The sequence below is a fragment of the Pseudorca crassidens genome, chromosome 11, assembly GCF_039906515.1.
Source record: "Pseudorca crassidens isolate mPseCra1 chromosome 11, mPseCra1.hap1, whole genome shotgun sequence".
Classification (NCBI taxonomy): Eukaryota; Metazoa; Chordata; class Mammalia; order Artiodactyla; family Delphinidae; genus Pseudorca; species Pseudorca crassidens.
This window is the reverse complement of record NC_090306.1, coordinates 16,308,925-16,331,401: the sequence shown is the minus strand read 5'-3', so window position 1 is coordinate 16,331,401 and position 22,477 is coordinate 16,308,925. Positions and strand designations below refer to the sequence as shown.

The window sequence follows — 22,477 nt, the reverse complement described above, 5'->3', positions numbered from 1 at the left end:
TGAAAATCTAGCCGTAGGGACCTTAAACAAAGAGGTACTTGATAAATATTCGCTGTTCAATTACACAATGGAGACAAAAGGAATTACGGGATGTATCATCTTTGAAATCTCCTCTACTTGCATCCCACTACCAAGAATAAGAACTTAATTTTCATGTACTCAATAATTTTAAAGTTTTCTTGTCCTTTAACTTTCCACTACATAAACCAATACTGCCAGGTTCTCCCCTCCATCTTTTTCTTCTCTCACACTGCCACCAAGATCCTGCCTCTAAATGGAGATGAACATGGTACATTCAAGATCAGTTCTTCTTTAGGGAGGTTATGGAAATGCAGACCTTCGGGGGAGCACTGAATAATCTGGCAAATGTTCTGTGAGGCAGAAGAATGTTCCATAAGGAAATCTGCTAGGTGAGAAAAGCAGACCAACAATCAATGCCCACTTCTCCTTTAAAAAAAAAAAAATTTGTTTTCACGGAATATTATGATTTCCACATGAATCCTTAATTTATGCTAAAGTATCTCTTGATAATGGTGACCAATTACTGTGAGAAAAAGAAAGCTAAGAGATCTACTCAGACATATTTAACTTACACACAAGAAATGGAAGGAGATATTCTTGTTGTGCAATAAAAACAAAACACGGGAAAAAGCAATTACTGGCCAAATTTTGTGGATCACACAGATACTGCTTTTGGATTTCCTCATTTTATGTTTGTATCCTTGATCACACTGACAGTCATTATTCATCCCAGAAAATAATGAGGTATTTCCTAAGAAGCTAATATTCACAGATAATTCTGGTATAACTATATTCTTAATTTCTCTTTTCACCCAAGTCCTCTCACATACATATGAAGATAGTCAAGGTAGGGGTGAGGACTTCAGTGGTATACTGTAACAATATCCGTACACAGGATAGAGTAAGATTTCTCTCCATGTTAAACGCCCGTCAAATCAATTTCTGTATAACTTCTTCTTGCAAAAGGAAATAAACAGCAATTAATGTCTACAATTGCTGGTCGTCAATTAGTGCTGACAACTGAAAACAAACCAAAGGAGAATGAATATTAAGAAAAACGTTATGTTTTTGTAAATTCAACAAATCTGTACAGGAGTACTTCAATGTGGAATTCTGACTCCTTCAAACTTGGCTCACTGTCTTTGATGAATTCTAAATGATGATCACGGAAAAGAGGATCCTTCAAGCACGATATATAACCGAGGATAACTCAACCTATTTGCTCTGACACTGCCTTTTTCTTTGACATTATCAGTGGGCAAGATGGTTTTAGCATGTGTTTTTGTTTCCCAGACATTAAGTGCTTACATTTATTAAGTATAAGCATATACGTCAAATTCAATGTTTCCAGCTGAAATAATGATTTCGAAAGATGCATAATCACACATCTTAGGATTTTTAAGTTTTAATTTCCGAAGTGCTAGTTTTGACTACATGTTTTCAAACTGCTAATTAACATAGGCTTCAACAGAATTGGCCTACAATTTCTAATTATTAACACTTGCAGTGCTGTTGACTAAATATTTCCATTTGTCCTCCAACTTTTCCACCATATGGCAGGATTGTACTTCCCTATCTCCTTGATGTTCAGTGAGGCCATGTGAAGTCAGGGAAATGTATTCGCAAGTGGCATGAATCACTCCCAGGATGAAGTGCTAACAGCCATTATGTGATTTACCACGTTCTCTTGCCCTGTGATTGGGGAAACACATGGCAGGGGGAGCTTCCTTTGGAAGTAACTGTAATAAGCACAGTCTTCCTGCCAAGACACATGAAAATAAGAGGAAAGTCTCTTTTGTTATAAGTCATTACAATTTTGGTGATTGTTGTTACCTCAACCTAACTTAGCCTATCCTGACTACTACACATACCTTGTTGTGATGATATCGCACACACTGGAAGTTCGAAAAAAAATTAAAAAGAAAAACAATCTACACTAAACAATTGTAAAAGCCATTTTAATATGGAATATGGAGTGTCGACAGTTAAATTCCATTTTGATGTAGAAATGCATGTCTAGAAATTTTCAAATGTTATATCAACTAGAAAGTTAACAAGTGGTTCAATATTTAATAATAAATGAGAAGAGTGGAAGGGGATGGAGGATCCAGAGGTGAGAAAAGCATCCAGATGGAGGTGCTAACCTAGGAAAATAAAGAAATTAGAAGACAAGGAGATTTCAGAGAATGGAAAATAGTTCCAAATGGAGCTATGCAGATTGGCAGGGCCTCGTACACCACGGGAAAGAGCAGGAAACATATGCTGTAGACCTGCAAACACTGTAAGCTTGTAAGAAAATGCACTAGATGATCAGATCTATAATTCTCAAAGGTTTCTCTCTGTAGTTTGAAAGCAGGGTTTGAAGACAGGAGTGGGTGGAAATAGGAGGATGAAATGAGGCAAAAAGAATAATTGAGAAGAACACATTACTCAACCTGCTCAAAAATATCCCGTGAGTGACGACAGTCCTCATGTGGTACCAAACATCCTCCAACATCATGAAATAGAGGTCAGTGGTCAAGGCCCCAGTCTCTAGCTTCAAGTTCAACTTCTGCCAAATACCAGTTGTACGGTGTCGTAGTTTCTCTCCCTATAAAATTCTACTTCTTGGGATTATCATGAAGATTTAAATAACATAATAATATATGTAAATGCTTATTTTAGCAAAGTACCTGGTTCTTAGTAAGGATTAACAGGTTAATCTAGTCCATTTTATGACCATAACATGAGTAAGCCATTATTGCCTGATACCATATTTTTTCATTCTTCCTCTACTAATGATGTTGCCTTTGACTGTGTCTTTCCCCAGCCTCCACCTGCCAAATTCCACTCACCCTTCGGGATCCAACTCAAATACCATCTGCTCCACAAAGATTTTTCTGAATGAATGCTCCCCATCTCTAGGAAATAAAAGATTCCAATTCTGAGCTAGAACATATTTTCTAACTGCTTCATGGCACTTAATTATAACCTATCTGCTGGATAAAAGATACCTAAAATAAAACTTATTTTTCTCAGGTATATTATAGTTTTCTTTAGCTAGTAGTACTTCTTATCTATCCAGGTATATTATATTTTTCTTTAGCTAGTATTACTTCTTATCTATTCATGTATATTTCCAAAGGTACTTAGTTGTAATGCCTTGAATGTATTGATCTTCACTGTTGAATAATTTAAGGAATTAGATCCAATTCTAACATAACCTGATTAAGTTTAACAGAACAATATAAAATATTTTTATTCACAAAGTTCAGAAACAACAACTATTTCACAAAACTGGTAATTTTCTCCTTCCTTTTATCTATAAATAATCAAAGGTTAGATAGGTTGACTGTTCTAAAATCCCGTGGCATGTTGATGATAAATCCTAAAGGAAAATTCACAATCTCTGATGGAAAATCCCTAATTCCTATATTCCAGGAGCAGAAAAGGAAGAAAGCTAATCTTCCACAACTGTACAAATAGCATTCTTCACTCCCATAGCCCTCAAGATGTCATCAGGCAGAGAGGAATCTTCATAAACAACTAGCCATTGAAAAACAGTTTGTTTTTCCCCCCGATTCCACCAACAAATAAACTCTTGATACCCTTTGTGTCTGCTGTGATAAACAAGCATTCAAGAGGTGTTGTGTAAGTGATGGGAATTATTGAGAAATAGATTTGCACTTGAAAAGCAACCAGCCCAATAGTTTGATCATTGCATCCTGAAAAATATACAGCCTGGCCCAGGCCTCTTTGGTTAAGTGATCAAATAAAATCCAGGTGGGAGGGAGGGAGACGCAAGAGGGAAGAGATATGGGAACATATGTATATGTATAACTGATTCACTTTGTTATAAAGTAGAAATCAACACAGCATTGTAAAGCAATTCTACTCCAATAAGTATGTTAAAAAATAATAATAATAAAAAATAAAATAAAATCCAAAGGGATTTAGGGAACAGCTCCTGCTTACCACCCTGACTGCAAATTTTCTAAAATAGACTTTGACCTTTAATCTCCACCCCATGAACTTTTTTTAGAGCCAGCCAAGTAACCTGTGGGATTATAGAGCCATCTAACCAATTTCTTTTCCATTACAAATGACTTTGGAATTTAAGTCTTTTGGAAAGTAAAGCTTAAAAATGAAGTCCTAAATACTCCTTGTAAAACATAAAAACCGGGCAGTATCACAGACACATACATCACTTTAACTTTTCATACCTCACCATACATGTTAACTCTTTCAAATGTCCCTTGTGTAGGTACTCACATATTTATGAGAGTCAAAGCTTAACTGGATTTCTTTGGATCTTACACTATACTATGATTTTTAAATTTTTGTTATTTTTATAGAATGCCCAAATAAAAATAATCAAAAACAACTAAGCAAAAAACAATTGATTTTGAAAGCATATCCAAAAACCTAGGAAAATTATATTTTATGTATAGTTAATTTAGCAAAAAAAATATTGTCACAAAGCAGAGTTCTATTAGACAGTGCTAGCTGTCTGTCCCGATTTTTTCCAGGCTGACTTATGCAACATCCTGATGTTTAAAACTATCCTGTCATGGAAAATCTGTCTCAGGGGTGCGGGGCGGAGAGGAAGGGAGTCCCATTTTCTTTTTAAAGTTATAATTCGAAACAGATAGTTAAACGATATAATAAACTTCTTGTACTTTGCAAACACTTTAAATTATGCATTGCAATACATACTGCAGTTATTTAAAATAGATAACCAACAAGGTCCTACTGTATAGCACAGGGAACTCTGCTCAATATTCTGTAATAACCTAAATGGGAAAAGAATTTGAAAAAGAATAGATACATGTATATGTATAACTGAATTACTTTGCTGTATACCTGAAACTAACACAACATTTTTAATCAACTATACTCCAGTATAAAATAAAAAATTTTTTAAAAGACTACAAGGTAAAGACAGTAATATGCATTTGAAAGTAAAAACTCAGTAGATGCTCCTTTTTGCCCACAGCATTTACAATACCGTAATATCAAACTATTTTGCTTTGCAAGATAAGCAATCGACAATACTCAGTGATCTGAATATTTTTTAAGTGTAATACTTTATACATCCAACAGAGTTTTTCTTTGGTTTTCTCCCAATGTTACTGTCAAAAATTAATGATTATTAAGAGATGAAAAGAATTTGCCTTTCCATTAATGTAAGGACTCACTACTGTGGGTATAATAAAACTTCATTCCTGCTTCACCTCTTGCTATTGACTAGAAGATAAGCTGACATAAATAGATGAAGTTCATATTGGATGTCATCTATAAATGTTAGGACAAAAATACGTTTCAAGTATTTTTCCAGTTTGATCTTGGTCTCTCCAACAATTAAATCTTACTGCTCTTAACCCTTTCCTTCCAAAACTACCCGAGACGGATAAAGCTTTTAAAGTCATATCGTCATTTTACGGACGATTATAGAAAAATTACATTTTCAAACTACGGGGAGATTTTAATTTTTTAACTTTTGCAGCTGACTTAAAGGCAAAACATATTAAGTGACAAGACAGAATACAAGAATCGGGGTCTGGCTCAGTGATTAAAAGCAGTAACTCAGCTGCAAGCAAAGCACATCATGTCTGGACTGTAGTTGCGTTAACAGGAAACATGCTAACTCAGTTCATATCCTATGTTAAGAAGATATGACAGAAAGCTAAATCACTCTACGATTTCTACACCATAGTACGTGTCTGAATGCACACCATATTTATCCGTACTGAGTTCTGCATTGCCTTTGAGATGAATGACTTTGGAACCGTATTTTCTTATATTACTAACACACTAAGTGCAATGTCAACATCTGAAGATAATTATTTCTGTGTCTTCACATAACCTTGGAATATTGAGAAATGTATTTGGCTTCAAACACAGCCCAACAGCCATGACAACTCCGCCTTAACAATATGTACAGCAGACTTCTTTAAGGGAGAATTATTCCATGGTTAAAACCTTTATAGTAAACACTCAAGAGCAGGTTGTGCTAAAGAGAAACTGAAATTTTAGGAAGGCTTACCACCTGTGGAGAGTTAGGAGCTTCCTTAAAAGAGAAACAGGAGTAACTTGGTGAACTCTGGAAAACATGAAACTAATTCTTTCTAGCAACATTCTACACATCCAATAATAGGACGCCTTCATGACTACGTGGAATCAGCTATAGGAGAACTTAAGAAAAGTCTTCATGGGAGCAATACTCTTGCACGGGTCTGCTTTGGAAGACAACTATAATAAAATAATTACCCGTTTGACTGGTAGTCTTACTGGGGAAAACAATCCTTTTTCTTTATATAAAGGAGGGTTAGCTAAAACTGAAACAAAAAGCTTTAATATAAGCAACAGAGTGCTAACCCTCAATTTAGTTCACTTCAAACTTTTGAGTTGTGGGCTCTTTCAAAAGGATATCCACCATGATAAAACGTAAGCTGTGTGACAGTGTAAACCTCCATTTTCTACACTGAGCCTACCACCTGTAATCTTACTAGCATACAGTAAGGACACGATCAGTATTTGTTGAATAAATGAGTGAAGGCTGAGTGAGGTACAGGACTGGTTCCCAAATGCAGGCCATGACAATATTTCACTCAGGTGTAGCAAAATTAGAAAAATAAGGCCTGAAATTTTGTCATCAGGCATCTATCCATCTCCAATATTAAAGCTGATTGACCTCGCCTCACCCAACACTCTCAATTTTTGTTTTCAAAGTCCAGACCTGGAATCAACACACAAAAGAATCACACAGCATCTAGCTCAAAAAAATGTCATAAATTTCACCCAGGGCCCCAGGCAGAAAAGAAAGAAAAAGGGGAAGAAAAGAGCAAAGTTGCAACACTGTAATTACAGAAGGGGAAAGATTAAAAATTATTTCATCTACCCTGCAAAGAAATGTGCTGTTCTAAGGGAAGAGCTTATTCAATTCTATTTCATCCTAAACCTTGGTAAGACTGGAAGTGAAGATTAATTTGCAATTATATAGAAAAAGTCTGAATATTCATATAGACTCTGAAGAACTAGTTCCTGTTTACAAACATGCATGTGATCTTTATCGAGAATTCAAGCCACTCTTGATCTCAATCAATTTCATTCTTCCCTTTATAATAGAATAAGATATATTTTTTTTTCTGCAAAATACCGAGTCGCTGAGAATGTGTGCCTCATGGAACTTAGACCAGGCAGAGTAAAGCAGCACTTACTCACCGTCCTCAGGGAGCAAAGGTGACTAGAAACCAAATCCCAGTGATGAAATCATACAGCTCTCCTGATAAATGCCCAGTTCCTCTGACTAAATATTTCCCTCCTTAATCCCAGCCACTATAACTGCCAGTCATTTTGGGTCTGTTATTCCAATATGAAAAATCTGACTTAAGCACCATAAAAGTCTTGGGAAAAAAACATTTTTGAACACTGGTGGGCTCAGGGGACTGATAATGGAATATGAACCTTTGACCCCTAAGATGGTTTCTTGGGAACAGAAAGCAGCCTATTTTTTCTATCATAACCCTCCTGCGCCCCCCATTCTCCCAGGTGGTGCTAAAGCATTCAGCAGCTGCTGGCTGCCAGTGTCACTACATAGTCCTGAAGTCTTTTGAATGATCAGGATAGACTAAGAAAGAAATCTGTCCACCCCAGTGCTTGAGGAAATTTGCATATAATCACCTGGAGATTTGTTTAAAATGCAGAGTTTGATTCAGTGATCGAGGGCAGGGACTGGGAGTCTGCATTTTTAGCAGCTCCCAGGTAACGCTGATACTGCTGACCCATGAACCTACCTTTGAGGAGCCGGCATCTATCCCACGTTTACCTACATCATGGGATTTGAGGGACACCACAAAAATCCCTCTGCACCAAAAATCTCATTCTTGGGGCTTCCCTGGTGGCGCAGTGGTTGAGAATCTGCCTGCTAATGCAGGGGACAGGGGTTCGAGCCCTGGTCTGGGAGGATCCCACATGCCGCGGAGCGCCTGGGCCCGTGAGCCATGGCCGCTGAGCCTGCGCGTCCGGAGCCTGTGCTCCGCAGCGGTAGAGGCCACAACAGTGAGAGGTCCGCGTATCGTAAAAAAAAAAAAAAAAAAGTTCAAAAAAACACCATACTTGTGTCCTGAAATCTGACCCTTTCTAGCTTTGCACCTACACTACAATAGAAAAGCATCTGCAGTTCTCACGGGATCCTTACAACAAGCTGAGCAGAGAACATATATGTAATTACTCTTTCAGAAAAGGAGAAAATAGATTGATCAAGTTAAGCAACTGACTCATGACAACTCATAACTAGTAGGAGTCAGATCCAGGAATCATACTCAGATTTTGTGACCCTCCCCCAAGTCTAGAGTCTAACCAATTTAACATTGCCTTTCACATCGCCAGTCCTCCCTACGTCCCAGCCAAGTTTTCTTTGATGTTTTTTATTACACTATTGTTCCCCTAGTTGTAGAACAAACAAAAAAGTTGTATCAGTGATGTATGGGGTTGTTTGGGGTTCACTATTTCAGAACAATCTGCGGCCTAAATGACTTTTTTTTTAATCTGGAAAAGAAGCCTGGATTCTGCTGGACAATAGAGCTGAAGAGACAAAAAGAATTAGGATTCTCAAGATTTGATTTAACAGCGGAGTGATATTTTTGATCAAGCTGAATACACATGCCAGCCACAGATCATCCATGTTAGTAACTGAGTGAAAATGCTCCACGATCAAGAATCTCACAGTGACTCCCCAGTAATAGACAAGGCAACTGGGATTCGCTCTGAAAGAATGAGAAATGAACAGTACCGCCTGCCTGTCCAGGCAACTCTCAGAGGGACGCTCTCTCTGGAGTGTAAGTTTAATAGCCCGGGCCGTTTCTGCTTTGTTAGCTGCTGGACCCCAGCACCCAGAACAGCGCCTGGTATATAGAAGATGCTCCATAAACATTCTTTAAATCAAATGAAGAACTGAAGTCTTATGATAACAATACACAATGTAATAAATATTAAAACGTGTTTCAAAATGCTACTCCTTTCTTTCTTTCATATTACTGTGAACTGAAAGTTGTTTTAAATATTTTAATCCTTTGGACAACTAGAGACACTCTGCTCTGCGTCACCGGATGAAAAAGTACTCTTTACTATCTAAAAGATGTAATCTCAGTGCAATATATCCCATACCACATAAATACTATATCTAATCAAGTAAGAGAAAGATAGCAAATGGCTTATATTTATTTCAAGCCTACTCTTCATGTTATCGTGGGAATGTAATTTCTGATCTTCCTTTAGATCTTGGCTCAATCAGCATTTCGTGAAAGAAATCTATCATAGGCTCTTCAGAGCATGACGTACCTCCCTTTCCCAAACATCACATTTTATATGTATTTACTTTACCTGTGTTTGCCGCTGGGCTACCCTCTCTCTGAGGACAGGGATTGTGCCTGGTTTTGCACACAACTATATCCATCGCCTCTGCCTGCTCGTGATCCTTACCAGACTAAAAACTAGCAAATATCCTCTATAAACAATTCTCAACAGCCTCTCTGGCCCTTCCCTCACATAAAGATGAGTATAGAGGTTTCTTCGAAAGTTTCAATAGGACCACACAAATTCAAAGCCTCTAGGGAAGTTTGATGGAAACACATTATAAACTTACAACATCACAAAGGCATGTTCCCCTCCTGGTCCATGGACAATTTGGGGCACATGCCCTAGTCATGAACAAGAATGGGTAACAAATAGTCAAGGCTGGAGTATGAGACAGAAACTCAGCTGAAACGCAGAAAAGGAAAAGGTCACATTAATATTCAATATTCCTTTGCTGAGTTAACAAATCGACAGAGATGAGGTACTTTATTGACACTTCACAAGAACATCAAAGCTCTACATTCTTTTAACAATGTAGGAACCTCGAACTTCCTACGTGAGACATACTGAGTTTAAGGAAGAACAAATCAAATTCAAGTTAAATGAGAACAGAGCTGAGGGTGAAAAAAATAATTGATCGCCCAATTTTTCTACAAGCAACTCTTATGCAAGGATTGCTTATAGAGTGGAGGTCAGAGTGGAGCAGACAACCATACTTATTAAAGCACTGCGACTGTCTAGGATTTCATCTGTACACAACCCATCTGTGAAAAATTCCATTATCTGTTATGTCATTAAATAGAAAACATTGTTTTCATGAACAATGAATTTGAAGGCAAAACTGTAACAGAGAAGACATATATTTTATCTAGGTAGACAGAGAAATCTTTCTTTCCAGCAGCCATTCACCTAAATTGTCTTTCCAGTAGCCCATACTTTCCTCAACCTTACTAAAATTACATTTTGTGTACTTATTTTTTAAAACTTTTTATGCTGTTCTTAGAATTCTGGCATTGAAATATGGTACAATATTTATTAAAAGTTTATTTAATTGGGTTTTGGATTTATTAAAAACCGAATTCCAGGCTAAATACGTTGGAAATAAACAGCTATCCTGAGAAAGCAGTTTGTTTATCAAAAGTTTCATAATACTATTTTTCTAAAGTCATCCTGCATATAGAGACCCTCTTCAAGCAGAACCAGAAGGTAATAATATATCACCACAATTGATATAATTTCTAAGACTGTATGCCACTGATGTACCCTATATATTCCAACCTTCTTTTTCCTGCTTCATAACGGACGCTCAGACTTGCACACTTGCCTCTTTTAATATTAGGAATGCAAAATCTCCGCTGTTTCTAAGGTGCAAGGTTTCTTGTCTGTCCATCACGGCCCCCACCCACTTCCTCCTCCTTCAGAGAGTCCCAATTTGTTGAGGCATCTACCACTTTCTCACGTAACCCAAGTGTCCCAAGTCTGCTCTGTCCCACCAAAGGTCAGGTTGGTCAGAGAGTGATTCCATTGCCCTTTCAGGGAATGGTTCAAAAGAGGTTATTCCAACTAATACGGTAAGAGGATGCTTTTTGGGGCTAGCTGGGAAAGTTCTGCCTCATCCACACCTCATCCTCACTGTGCTTGGATATGAGGCCCCAGAAACACATCAGCTCCATTGCTGCCCACCAGAGGTGGGCAAAGTTAGAGAATCCCAGGGAAAATGGAACCAGAACTCATTGATGAGGTCAACCATGGCAGCTTCTAGACTTCCATTTGTGAGACAATATACTTTTGTTATTATCACATATATCATTTTGGGGTTTTCTACTTCCTGTACACAAAAGCATACTAAAAGATATATTTTAATTATTTAATAACCATTCAACTAAATTTCCAAAACAATTTTAACTAGCAAATGGCAGAGTACCAAATTGAATATGGCTTTTGGAATATAATGTGGGTTTTGGTTTTTTTTTTATAAAAAGTGTGGTTTAGAAAGTAGGTTAAATAAACCAAGGAATTAGCCGTCTGAATTTTTATGATAACATAGAAAAGGGGAAGAAGAGAAAGATAATTGAAGCTCTTCCTTTATTTTCTTTAAGAAATTTCCCAGCATCTCATATAATTCCAAAACCATAGTGAGACTTCGACAGCTGTTTGGAGAGTAAATTCTTAGATTTTTATCACAGAAAAGAGTACCTAAGTATCTGGTGAGCTGGGAAATTGGACAGATCTGCCTCTGTGTGACTTTGGGCAAATCATTCAACCACCTAGTCCTTAGCTTGTTCATCTGTAAATAAAAACATCTCTTCTAAGTTCACATGTTTCATCAACATTGGCACATTATCACTGCTTTTGGGGAAAAAAAAATTGCCAAGAAAAAAGACACTGAGCTCATAAGTGACTGCATGTTAACAGTGCTTGCAGATTAATACTTGAAGTCAGATCACCAGGCCACATAATTTCATGTGTCTTAAAAGTTTGCTTTACTTCTCAGCAAACGGCAACTTATGAACCTTACAGCAGTTGCATAATGTGTTATTAAACTAATGTATAAAATAGAAACACTTTCTTTCAAAAGGTTTATCTACAACTGAAAAGATAAGGCACATAGATGATCTTTGATTTCATGATTTCTCTTAGTTTACTTTATGCTCTTCAAGTGAATTTCAAAGACCTGAAATATAATCTAATATCATGGAAAATTTAGACCTATTATATGTCCAAATAGTGGTGGTGTTTTGTTTTGTTCTTCCCTGCCCAGTCACTATCTGACAGGCACAGTGTCCTAACACTGAGTTTATCTGATTTAAATTAATCCTCGGGACTTCCCTGGTGGTCCGACTGCAGGAGGCCCGGGTTCGATCCCTGGTCAGGGAACTAGATCCCTCATGCCGCAACTAAAAGATCCCGCCTGCTGCAACTAAGACCTGGCACAGACAAATAAATAATATATATATTTTTAAAGTTAGTAGCATGCTCTTTAAAAACAATTAATTAATTAATCCTCACAACTCAAGTGTCCCCATCTTAAACAAAAAGAAATAGTCTCAGAAAGACTAAGTAAATTACTTTACAGTTATGGATATTCAAAAATCTTTCATCTCTACCATGATATAGACCATCCTCATCCTCTCAAATGATAAGAACTTTTTTCTAACCCCACACGAACCTACCTGGCAGAACAAGACTTCAGTGAACAACCACAAAAATATCATCTTAAAGACTTTTATGGAGGGGCTTCCCTGGTGGCGCAGTGGTTGAGAGTCCGCCTGCCGATGCAGGGGACACGGGTTCGTGCCCCGGTCTGGGAAGATCCCACATGCCGCGGAGCGGCTGGGCCCGTGAGCCACGGCCGCTGAGCCTGCGCATCCGGAGCCTGTGCTCCGCAACGGGAGAGGCCACAACAGTGAGAGGCCCGCGTACCGTTAAAAAAAAAAAAAAAAAAAAAAAAAAAAATTTTATGGAGAAACTATTTTCAGAAAATAAACAAAACTTTTTTTTTTTTGGTTCACTGATTTTGCTTCTGTGAGCCTAGTGCCTTATATTATGTGTGAAGGGCCAGGCTTAGCTATAGAGAGAATCTCCATGCAGCCTCATTTCATTCTGTATCTTCTGTTTTCAAAACGTAAAATCAATCTACCTGGTTTAGACAGAATTACAGAATGGCAAGCAAACCAACATGCCAACTTTTGTATTAGGGTGGCAATGTGGACGGGTAGATGATGTTTCCTTCCACAAATGAGACAATCTGAGGGAGACATTATTACTGAGAATTAAAAGGACAGAGTAGAGATGTAAATAAAAACTTCTGATGAATCCGGAATATTTTTTAAGTATTGTGGCAACAAGAACAGCACCGAAAGCATGACTTGCCTAGCATCAAGGAGTAAATCTGCTTCAGTCCTGGACAAGAACACAGATATAAGGTAGTTTTCCCACCATAATTATCCCTGCCCACTGAGCAACCATAGAAAAAGGCCATAAATATTAACTTTGCTACAACACAATTCTTTCAATAATTGTGCTTATATACATATTAAAAGTAGGGAACAGAGGTGCCTAGGGACTCAGCAGCGGCCTATGCTTATATATATACAACAGGGACCTATTTTTTTTCAAAATACCATATTTTAGAATAAAATGTTAAGTTTCTATGAGTAGCCCATTGCAACTGTGTTCACTTCCATGGTTTGGCAGCACAGTGCTTTCTGACTTTTGCTCTCATGCAGTAAAGTAACACACCGTGACCCCAAAACAAAGGATGAAAAATTGGAGTGACACTTCTCCAAAACAAAATGGACAATTTTCTTTCAAACAAAAGAAAATCTTGTAAAAAAGGCAGAAGCTCATTTAAGGCATGGTGTGTATCAAGAACTAGGGGATTACATCAAGTGATTATTATCAAAAAGTCCCTTGATTCAAAAAATATCTGCCTAAATGATGTAGTTTGTGAATCTGCCACACAAAGGAACCATGAGTACTTCCTTCCTCCTAGAAAAGGTACCGCCATGGCACAGAAGAGAAGATGAGCATTCATTTGATACATTCAAAGTGTTCTTGAATAAAGACATCTTTGCTGGTGTCTCAGTGTACGTGGGCATAAACTCTGATGCATTAGGAGAGGCAGTAAAAACACAAACCATAAAAGGATCTTCCTCGTATAACATTTAACTGTTAGCAGTAAAAGTTCCCCATTGTATTCTCTTTATTCACTCATCATTGGTATGAATACCATCTCCTAAATTTTCAACAAAATCGCCCTCTTCTGTCTTTTAAAGGAGGTTTTCGTTAGAACCTTTACCCGAAAGTAATCGAGTAACTAAATTATATCAGTGTAAGGTCTACCTTCAGCCCATTTTTCCCCAGCATCAGGACAATAAGGGGTCCAAAATTCCTCAGTGTATTTTTTTACAGTCCCTTAAACGAAAATACGTATGTGTTTTCTGTTCCTTTTCAGATAATTTGCTCTTTTCATAAAGAAGGAATAAAAGCAGGCGTGAAGGGTAGCTTGGCAGTTAACCACACATTCAATTAACAGGCCCTGTTACTGTTATCTCTGAGTCAGACATGGAAATTTCCAAGACTGTAACATCAGCCAGGCCCATTAGAGGGAGCTACAGGGAACATTAGTTTCAGGACTTGGTATTCAGATGAGCCATTGACAGAAAATGCAAGTGCCCCAAGAATACTAATGTAGGGTATGGAAAGTCTCAAGCCTCTGGGATCTTGACTCCAAAACACCCATAGATCACCATATCCCTGCATGGCCAAGACCCATTTGTGCTCATCTGTACCCATTTGTGGTAGAGCTTAAACATGGGAGACTATTGGGGCATCTGTTTTGAAAGCAGCGATGTAAATTGCTTACCAGGATCTGGAACACCTGGATATTCCCTGACAGTTTCCTGAGAGCTTTTGCTGCCTTTCAAACTATGCAAGATCATGCCACCCAGTGTACACAGAAGAAATCCAGAATGATGTAGGAATGGGTGGCATCACTAACTGAAATCTTGACATACAAGAATTGTTATTAGTTTTCTCCTATATTAATAAGTAGTTCATCCTGTGTGAAATGCTTAAACATCTAGAAAACCAATTTCTTAAACTAGTAGCTTTTTTTTTTAGTTTCCATATTTGAAATGATTTAATCACGTTCTGCTTTCCAAACCTTGAAAGCAGACCTTGTGTTAAACATTACACAAATGCTCACATCATCTTGCAAAGAAATCAGATTCTGCCTTTTACTGAAGACAGTTAACTGATGTTGAAGCAAAACAACATCTTCCTAAACATTACATAAACTTTTCCATTTAGGGGGAAAAAAATCCGTTCTTGATAATAGCCAAGGAATTGTATTAAAAATTTCAAAGCTGTGACAAAGTGAGAGAGTGGCATGGACATATATACACTACCAAACGTAAAATAGATAGCTAGTGGGAAGCAGCCGCATAGCACAGGGAGATCAGCTCGGTGCTTTGTGACCACCTAGAGGGGTGGGATAGGGAGGGTGGGAGACGCAAGAGGGAAGACATATGGGAACATATGTCTATGTATAACTGATTCACTTTGTTATAAAGCAGAAACTCACACACCATTGAAAGCAATTATACTCCAATAAAGATGTCAAAAAAAACAATTTCAACGTGAATCACACTATCACTTCTCCAAATGTTTTAGTGTGCTTTCGTTTTCTGTTTCTTTGATTTTCTTGATGGTGAAAGTTGCCCCATTTAAAGATAAGTCACTGTAAGGCTAATAAATTGTCTATGGAGTTCTCATTATCGCATATGCTAAAATTACCTCATGGTTCTAGCAGAATTTTAACAAATGACTTCACATATTGAGATGATTTAAATCATCACTTCCTTTCCCCTTTCAGGAGAAGCTGTGGTTGATGTCACTTTTTAAAAAAATTGACGCTGCACCAAGCCCGGCGCTGGATACTTTACCTACAGCATCTCAAACGTTTCCCAAAACATTAAAGACACTATAACCATTTTGCATCTTATAGATGAAGAAATCAGGGCTTTGGGAGTTTACATGATCTGCCCCAAGGCCACAATTCTAGTAACCTGCAGAGCCAAGATTAAGTCCGTCTCAATCCAAGACCACATGAGAACCCACACTCTAGCCATACGACCATTTTGCCACTCGTCCCATAAGCACAAACATGCACATTACCCTGGATCATTTTAACCACTAAACTGGAGGCACAGATTCTACTAACAACGATACATCCTTCATCAAGTTCTGAAATTTTCGTTGTACAGATTTTTTTTATGGCTGAAAAGATGAGAGTTTGCCCACCTGTTTGATTATTGCACATGGGGTACGATCACCTGATTTCCTGGGAAAAGCACTAAGACCACTGTACTAGAAAGGCCGGGCCATGATCATGACCTGCCCATTGATTATGTGCATGTTTTGGAGCAAGTCTCCAAATTACCCTGTGACGAGTATCTCTGATTTACAAGTGATATCCATAATCACCCTCTAGATGTTTGCAGCTGTGTTTATGATTCAGCTAGCAAGCCTAACACTTCACACAGAAGCCCTCCCAGAAGCCACACTTGGAATAGCGAATATGCATTCCAATATTAGTAGGATTTGTTGTTGCAGGGCTGACAATATAGAAAAATGCTAGAGGCCCTTTCTTTGTGATAATATGACAGGTAAAAGATGTGAGAATTCGGGGCTTCCCTGGTGGCGCAGTGGTTGAGAGTCCGCCTGCCGATGCAGCGGACTTGGGTCCGGGCCCCGGTCCGGGAAGATCCCACATGCTGCGGAGCGTCCGGGCCCGTGAGCCATGGCCGCTGAGCCTGCGCGTCCGGAGCCTGTGCTCCGCAACGGGAGAGGCCACAGCAGTGAGAGGCCCGCGTACCGCCAAAAAAAAAAAAAAAAAAAAAAAAACAACAACAAAAAGATGTGAGAATTCAGTGGCTTATTTAAAAACAAGGAAAAATGACACCAGGGGCACAATTTATGGAAAGCAATCATAGTCTATTAGGTCAGAAAATTCCAATCCTAGATTTATGTTTGATTATGTTTTCAAATTGCATGCAATAGATGTTTTTTAAAGTGCAGGGTCAATACTGGTTGGCTGCAATGACAACTGATTTGCTTCTCTTCTGTTAGAGGCAAATACTTCAGGATGAAATGTCAGAAAGGTTATTTTGGTTGCAAAAATTGTAAATGCTTACTCCTTCCCAAAGGCCAGATATTATAATGAATCTTGAAAGACAATGAAACAGCGTGCTAAGCCATAAATATTTTAATTTTCAAACCCATGTTTAAGCAATCAAGTCACCTTAGAGGAGTTCCTCTTTTTAACTGTAACGCTCTTTTGAAATGCTTTTGTACAAATATGTTTACTTGAGGAAAGCCACCCTAGCAAACAGTTAAATACCATATGCTACAAGTCATGGAAAAAAGAAGAGTTTAACTACAGTTCACATAAAACTGTGACCTCAAAGGAAGGTTATTTTGAAAATGTACACAAATAAATTTTAAAAACATTTGGGGGCATTTTGGAGTTCAAGCCTATAACCATAGCCAAGAGGCAGCAGAGCTGGCATTTTGGAGGCTGTGTGGATGCCGGACTAACATAAGAGAATCAGCGTCTAGGATACATGGAACACGGATTTGATGCTTCAGTATTTGAAACAAAATAAGAAATTGAAATGATAGAGATAAAAGTCAAAAAACAAAACATCAACAATGACACTCACAAAAAAAGTAAACACAAGAGGGCTTCCCTGGTGGCGCAGTGGTTGAGAGTCCGCCTGCCGATGCAGGGGACACGGGTTCATACCCCGGTCTGGGAAGATCCCACATGCCGCGGAGCGGCTGGGCCCGTGGGCCGTGGCCGCTGAGCCTGCGCATCCGGAACCTGTGCTCCGCAATGGGAGAGGCCACAGCAGTGAGAGGCCCGCATACCACAAAAAAAAAAAAAAAAAAGTAAACGCAAGAGAAATAAGGACCTATACCACAGAAATACAGATACCATAAGAAAATATTATGAACAGTTATATGCCAACAAAATGGACAAGCTAGAAGAAATGGACAAGTTTTTAGAAGCATATAACCTGCCAAAACTGAAACAAGAAGAAATGATAATATGAATAGACCAATCGCTGGAAGTGAAATAGAGTCTGTAATTTTAAAAACTCCCTGCAAACAACAGTTCAGGACCCGATAGCTTCACTGGGGAATCTTACCAAATGTACAAAGAAGAACTCACACTGATCCTTCTCAAACTCTACTGGCCAAATATGTCAACTTCCTCTTTTACAATCCCTCCCTACCAAAGCGTCTTGCATGTAGTAGGTGCTCAGCAAAGTGTTCTCTATTTTCTCATTTAAAATGAGCCTATTACATTACTCAGGATAGTCTTCCCAACCCACACGGTTAGTTGGCTTAGAAGAGCGCTTCTCAAACACAGACATGACCAATACAATATTTACAACTAAACCGTCTTACACTCAAAATGCTCTTCATCTCAGAAGGCCCATACTTCTATTCTCTCAAATTTTTAACCAATTTTTTAAAAGGGCTGTTACGTTGCAGCACTCTGCCAAGGAATAATTTGAGACAATGGTTAAAAATAAGATAAAGCAGCCCAAAAAGTAACCATTTAAAGAAAAAAGAAAGAAATCGGAAGTTAAACTCCCGTATTCTATTTTTCTGACCTATATTCGTCGAAGACAATATTAAGAAATAAAACTTAATTATACTCAAAACCATTACTTAATGAAATGCTTATTCGTACTGTCAACGAAAGTCATTTTTCTCAAAGGTCCTAATGGAGGATACAAGTGGCAGAATTATAACCAGAGGAGAAGAAAAGGTTTCTAGCATCAATGTTATTTAGAGTCAACCAATTCCACAAATCCCAGTTACAACGTTTGCCTATTAATCTTTTCATTTTATAGATGAGATTACATTTTTTAAAAGCTTTTTTTTAATATTCCAGTAATTAAACCCCTTTTGATGATGCTCATTCGACTACTTTTGAAGCAGAGGAACAGACGAATCAACTTGCAATCTGAACTCTTAAATGCACAATAACCTCACTCCTTTTGCACATATCTGGTCCCATGCTTTGGAACATTAAAAAAAAAAAGACCTCCAAAAATGTACGGATTGTAATTAATATACACATCAATTATACCCATCTTCTCGTCTGTATTAAAAAGCAAAATATGCATCAAAATTTTAATAATAAACATTCAAACAAGATGCTTTGATTTGTGATGTTTCTTCACAATTGAACAGATTACAACCAGAAGCCAAAATTCTATGGCGGGGACACAGTCCCTCACCAAGTGCTTAGTAATTCAGAGTTAAGGATATAAGTAGATGAGACCGAGACCACTGATAGGATGTGGAAATAGTTCCTCAGATGCATCCATTTCTGTTTCAAGAAGATGAAGAAGTTCTTTCTCTGAAGGGTTTGGGAGGATTACAGAATATTCTAGATTATAAAAAACTTATGTTATCTAATACGGCAAAAGAAAAACATATGAACGTGACTTTTTAATTTTCTATTTAGATAATCTTTCTTTACTTTTTAGTTATTCTACCCAATGTGGAAATATATACATTAGATGGTTAAATTTATTAAATGAAATTTTTAAATACCTGTCTTCTATGAGAAAAATTACTAAAACTATTTTCTTGTTTTTTGAAAAAAATTATAACAAAATTGCTGAAACCAAACAATCTAATGTCTGAGACTTGGTAGCATAAATACAACAAAGGCAAACATTGTGACAAAACGAGTTGAAAGGAAGGCTAACATCTAGGACACACCTACCCAGAAGAAAAGCATATATCGGAAGTCACAAGAATGAGATATCACAGGAGAAACATGCCTGTAAAATATAAAGTCAGTTCCCAAGGCTACACCATAGCTATCTTCTATTATATTTTCCAGTAATATTCACTTCACTCATCCTTAAAGAGAACCTTTAGTGTACTGATATGAACCTCAAATACTGTTCGTATATGAAATTCAAAGGTACACAACATTTCCACCCTTCTTAATATTTCCACCCAGCTAGAGATCAGGGAACTCTACAGATTTTCTCTATAGGTTTTCTCTGATCAGAAAGAACTATAGGTTTTCTCTGATCAGATCCCAAAACCATACAATACTCAACCAGTCTTTACCAACTATTTTTGTTGGCCTACATATAAAGAATTCTTAATAAGTAATTTGATAAGTGCAAATAGATGTGGAGGAACATATGTAAATTGCTGACTTTCTAAGCTAAGAATTTGAACATATGCTTAGGAGTTAAAGGAATTTATGAAATTTGGGAAAATACCATATCACCCAGTGTTCCTTGATCCCTTACTTAAATAAGATTTCAAAACCAGCCTGAATAAAAGTAAACTAATTATATAGATGTTTTTTACTCCATGCAGTCAAATAACAGCCTTAAAAATCTTAATGAATTTTCCAGGGATTGTCACTGCCCAAGCCCTGTGACAATATGAATGCAAAAATTTGATTTTAGTGAATGTGAGTAATGGAATCTAATCTCTGACCACATACAGTAATTCTTCGTACAGCACTCCTGCAAGACCCAGCACCAGTACCCATCATTAAGGGGAGCAAAGTACCGTAGACCCTTGAACACAGGGGTTAGGGGTACAGACGCTCCGCACAGCTGGAAGTCTGTGTATAACTTAGAGCCAGCCCTCTGCAGATTCAACCAACTGCTGATCACGTGATACTGCAGTATTTACTGTTTTAAAAATCTGCGTATAAGTGGGCACAAGCACTTCAAACCTGTGTTGTTCAAGGGTCAACTGTACTCCCATTATTGGACTCTCTAGTTGTTATAAAGTTTTCTCCCTTAACATAGAGTTAAAATATGCATGAGACTTTCATTCTATTGATTCCACTTTTGCATTCTAGAGCAATATACAAATGTGTCCTTTTTTTTTTAATGGCAACCTTGTGAATAATTGAAGACAGGTGTCTTAGTTCCCTCAGTCTTCTCTTTTCTAGGCTACACAGTCCCACTTCCTCTGTTTTCTATATGATTTCCAGACTTCTGTCTCTCCAGTTTGTCAATGCCTTTCGTAAAATTATGGTGTCTTGGACAGAAAACAGTATTCCAACTGTGATCTGGCCAGTGTTAAGTACATCAAAGATATGACTTCCCATGATGCAGACACTTCTATTTATACTGCCTAAGGAAGGCTTAAGGGTTTTTTCTTTTTCTTCTTTTTTCTTTTAAACAACTGCATCGTACAGTTGGCTCATATTAAATTTGTAGTCAAGTAAAAGCTCCAGATGTTTTTCACAAGCTGGAAATTTTCATGTTCCGTTCTCACTTGCAGCCAGCAGCCACTTACTCCAGTGAGAAGCAGAGAATTCATAGGTAGAGCTGTCTGACAGAGGGATCAATATCTGGATAATCCGCTGTATTTTGTTACAAAACCTCTTCCAGTTGCCATTCTCATTGCTTAAGTTTTTATCAACTGAATTAAGTATCTTCCCTTTGGGAATGTCTTGAGTATTCAAATACATATTTATGTATATTATTACTTATGTCATATTTAATATGTGCTGGCCACTGTTCTAAGTGCTTTAAAAATTTTAACTCATTTCATCTGGATAACAACTCTCTCAAGTTGGTACCATTATTATACACATTTAACAAAGGAAGAAACTGAAGGGCAGACAACTGAAGTAACTTGCCCCAAATCACAAAGTAAGTAGCAGTAAGAAGCAGAGCTGGGATTCAAAACCAGGTAGTCTAGAACCAGACTGGGGCTCATAATCATTATATTATGCTGCCTCTTAACCCTACATACATGCTTAGAAAAGCAGGCACTGCGTCAGACACTTGGGAAGCAAACAAAATAATATATCACCATATTTCTATGCGTCTGTCTTTAGCTCCATTAAATAGATAATAGATAGACAGACAGATAGAACAACAATAAGCAACATAGAAATAGGTCATAGACATTCTGAACATAACTTTACAATGAACCCAAAATATAAAGGTCTCTTTTAGGGCTGTTGAAAGGTTTACATAAATTAATATCTATAAAGCATTTAGAGTAATATCTGGCTCAACCTCATTGCTAGCAATTATATTATATTTATATTATTTTGTTAATAAAATAAATGTCAATTTTATAAATGTATTTTAATACAAATATACATATATAAACTCATATTTATAAATTACAAAGTTCCTTAGGGCAAGGAAAAAACAGATTTTTAATTAAATCATAATGGGACTTTATTTTAAAAAGTGAAATATTCTCTTAAATAAGGAAGAGAAGTATGCTGAAAATTAAAGCAGGCAGGCTATCAGAAACACTGAATGATAAAAAAAAAAAATCCATTTCTTTAGCACCCACCCTCTGCTGGAAAGAACTCCACTAGCATTATGTATGTCACCAACTTGTTTGAGGTTTAAAGATAAAACTACGCTAAAAACATGCATTACCACCAGACATTATGGGTCACCTAAACCAATCTAGGAGCTTACCTCTTTAAGTATTCTAAATTGATATTTTTTGGCAACTCGTGTACGTTCCTGCTAATCCAAGGTTATCTAAAACATGTGGTTTTTTAAAAATTTATTTTCGT

At 37.4% G+C, this 22,477-nt stretch overlaps 1 protein-coding gene across 2 annotated transcripts in view; it reads right to left on the bottom strand.

Moving 5' to 3' along the window:
* The window catches only part of PDE3A (phosphodiesterase 3A), a 306,484-nt gene that overhangs the window by 228,905 nt on the left and 55,102 nt on the right, over positions 1-22,477 (bottom strand). The window contains exon 1 of one of the 2 annotated variants that reach the window (XM_067695840.1): positions 7,225-7,301. The exons of the other annotated variant lie outside the window; for it this stretch is intronic. The gene's annotated coding sequence lies outside the window, so the exon portion shown is untranslated. Of the gene's footprint in view, positions 1-7,224; positions 7,302-22,477 lie in introns of those variants that run through there. 2 annotated transcript variants of the gene reach the window in all.